Source organism: Strongylocentrotus purpuratus, unplaced genomic scaffold (genome assembly GCF_000002235.5).
Source record: "Strongylocentrotus purpuratus isolate Spur 01 unplaced genomic scaffold, Spur_5.0 spur5_scaffold_14, whole genome shotgun sequence".
In the NCBI taxonomy this organism is placed as follows: domain Eukaryota; kingdom Metazoa; phylum Echinodermata; class Echinoidea; order Camarodonta; family Strongylocentrotidae; genus Strongylocentrotus; species Strongylocentrotus purpuratus.
In genome coordinates this window covers 28,150,795-28,154,446 of record NW_022145599.1, presented here as the reverse complement: position 1 = coordinate 28,154,446, position 3,652 = coordinate 28,150,795, and the positions used below count along the sequence as shown (strand labels likewise).

General features: G+C 35.7%; 1 long non-coding RNA gene across 1 annotated transcript; it reads right to left on the bottom strand.

The window, feature by feature from the left end:
• Positions 1-1,218: 1,218 nt before the first annotated feature.
• On the bottom strand, positions 1,219-3,225 carry LOC115923599. Its single transcript, XR_004063989.1, has 3 exons — positions 3,098-3,225; positions 2,123-2,430; positions 1,219-1,302 (listed from the first exon to the last, which is right to left on the bottom strand). It is a non-coding gene; the product is annotated as an uncharacterized LOC115923599 (long non-coding RNA).
• Between the last annotated feature and the right edge of the window lie 427 nt (positions 3,226-3,652).

Here is a 3,652-nt window from a genome sequence, read left to right as displayed (position 1 = left end):
TCATAAATAATCAACAGTTCAACACCCAGGTTCTTGATGTAATGCTGCATAACTACGAAGTATTGTGGGAACACCAGGGAGGGGCCGTATTTTGAAATACATTTTGAGGTAATTCCAGTTGCAATCGAGTTAAATCTGTATTTTATAACTTATTACCGTATACATTGAAATTTTTTGTGGAATCCTTAATTAAATAATGTATAGCTCACTAAATAGATAGATAGTGGTGGTTATTTTACTTGACAGCTAAGAAAGCAATAAATGCTTGTTAGTAAGCTCCAGTGTCAGCTGTTTTAGGCTATACTTGGCCAAACCAATGCTATATTTGCACAACGTGAATTTCCCCAATATGGGCAACAGGAAAGCATAAAAATAATTAATAAGTGTCGACCTTCTCTCTTAGATTGATGAGGCATGGAACGTCCTCATCCTTGCATTTAATAAATATGCGTTCAATCACACATCTCCCTTTTTTTGTGTGTGAAGTGTTAAAGCCCCACTGTACTACTTGTAGCTACTTGCTCCCTCTATATAGAAAACTTCCCCAATCTGTGCCTGTTAATCCCCCATGATCCTCTTTTTCTTATGTTAATTGAGAAACGAATTGATGAGATAGCCTCCCGTCAGTGACCTCGCTGGGTTGTCTAATCCTCTTTGGCTGAACTAGTACAGATGGCCTTTAAAGCACATCTGTGGTCGACCCTCTGAATGAAGAAATGGCTTCTGATGAGGCAGGGAAGGCATGGATACCTGCAAAATTGAATGGACAAAATAAACAATATCATAAACAATATTCTTAATTTCAACTTGTTCATTTTTTTTCTTGGAGGGGGTGGGGGGGGGGGTGATACTATAGAAAGGATACAATGTATTGTACACATAATCAGGAATTATTCAATCCTGTGTCACTAATACAAAAACTATGAGGTTCCACTTGACAACAAACTAATCAAGTTGCATCCAGATATCAAAAACATTAATTGTGATTTGTGAACTGAAATTTAAAAGCACATATGAGCTCGTTTGAATTAATAACTTAATAATTTACATATCACATGTTGGCCAAAATACAAAAAAAGGAAACAAGATTGAGTAAGAAAAAGAATAAACAAATGTTTTCATATGAAGAAATAAGCTACCTACCCTATAGTCTATCTCCAAGAATCAACTGTTATTCATATGCCATATGTATAAGCTGTCAATTTAGTGCACACTAAGAAAAGATTCTGGCATCGTGGCTGCTACCAGTCCAGGCCACCTTGCAACGATACTAGTTATTTTCCCAGCATAATCACAGACAACCTGTCAATATGAAATAACATGTTGGCATTCATTAGTTATGAAAACTCACTCATTTCACACTTCAGATAGGCCGTGAAATGTATAAATTTCACTTGTTATTTATGGTAATTAATGCAAATGCAGTTGAATATGTGATAATTGCTTTTCAACATATATTTATACAACAAAAATTGGAAGAAAATGCTAATTACCCTATATTTATTGACTGATGAAATATTTCTTCATTTTTAACTCATTTTTTCATTGTTTATCTTGTAACAATGTAAAAATGTAAACAAAAATAATCTCACTTTTAACAAAACATTTTGAGCCTAAAACAACAAATGCTTTGTGTGTGTGGGGGGGGGGAGGGGTACCCACTCTCGCATCTTTTTATTGGAAATGAACCTGTTTGTTTTTCTATAGTTTAAAATATATAGTAAAAACAGTGGCCCGATTGCCATGGCCATCAACAAAATATCAGAAATCTAGAGGTCATATCCGTATTGCCAATAGAAGGATGGAACAAGTTTTGATTTTTCAAATTTCCCTTTCGTTAAAAAGATATTAACGAGTGTTAGGATTTTTAAGTTTAACTATCCATTGGATATTCTTAACTGTGTACAAAGGCAGTGAAATGAGTACCTGTACGCGAATATTACTTTAATATCCATTTGGCCACTAGAAATCTTGCATTGGTCACCAATGAATTAGCATGGATGTACAACACACAAGACTGAAGAGTGTATATATCTAATGTGAAAATTTTGCAAGGTACAAAAAAAAGGTCTAAAGGGAAAGCCGTGCTGGATCCAGTCATGATGTATTCATTTATTCTCACCTGAACATCGATGGAGTACCTGTTCTTCCTATTGAAGTAGTACCTGGCTCTTGCCCCACCAGGGCTCCTGATGTAAACATGTGTCCCATCAACAGCAACTCCTGGAAATCTGCAGTACTGGAAAAACTGCTTCTGAATAGTAGTCACTTTTTGCCTTGTTGTAACTTGTACTTGTAGGAAACTTCATGACTTGTCCCTTTCTTCTGACAACAGCTTCGGAAACATCCCTCACTACTCTCCATTCGGCAAACAGATGAATATGACACGGCATGCCGCCTCCTCACGGTGCATCCTTTAGATCGAATTACCTTTTTAAAAAAATTTAAAAAACAAGCATTCAAATAAATCATTTTTTTGCTGGTTTATGCTATTATATTTTTACATTCCCAACTGTCACTGTCATTAAAAAAAAAAAAAAATACTGATTTCTAGATGTGGTGTAAATCAATTTAACGTAAAAGACAAAATTGTCTAGACCTATGCCTTTTCTAATCTCCTTCACGGCTTCACCTTTTGTGAAATTTAAGCAACAAATCACAAACTTGTTTCCAACACATAATCTGAATAATTTCCTCATGTATTAAAGCCAAATAACAGTATTGGGAAATGCCCCACACACAAGTTATGAAAATTAATGCTTTCATAACCTACCATGTAAAAGAATAAATATCATAACTAATCTTTCAATGTGTGGAATATGACAGAAAATGCTTAGAAATTGAATAAATTTATGTAAACGCACATGTGCATGGCATTAGGGGCTCGCACGGTCGTAGGCAGACCAGCGGAGCGGGGCAAACGAACAGTGAATTTAGGCGGTCAACATGAATTGAAATATTTCTGGATTTTAATAACGACACTAGGGTTGGATTTTACAACAGAAGCCCTTTTTTATAGCTATGTTAACAATATTCATCAAGTAGTTTGGCCATGTTTTCGCGAACTTTCCCAATACAGAATTTGAATTCAAAGTACCTCAATCTAAAACAAAAGGCTCATCATCCAGCGGGTTTTCCCAATCTCAGAGGCCTCTGCCGAGTTGTGCTGCTATATATTGCTCCAGCTCCTCCTCCAGGTACACCAGCTCATCATGCTGAATCAGCTGCATTTCTACCATCTTTACTAGAGTGAAGATAAAATGAAACAAATGTTTAAACAATGTTTTTAAAATAAAGAAATGTTACTTGTGCTTGTGACTTAGTGGGTGATCCTGGCTCTGGAGACTAAGCCAGTTAATTAAGACAATTAGAACCAGATCTAAATTTAATAAAAGCTTTGCTTGTCATGACTCATAAACAGAAATAACCGTCTGATATGGGTCATTTCTTTAATAAAAATAATAAAACTGACATTTGTTGACATTCTATAATCGGAGGTCTAGTATGGAGCCAGATGTAGTCTCAGTGAACAACTGGCAATATAGAGAGACTGAAGCTTTTGGTCTATGCTTGTCAGTGTGATTCATTTTGGGGAACATTGCATTGCTGATGCCACTTCAATTTCTATTTATTTATGTAGGTACCAGTGTGT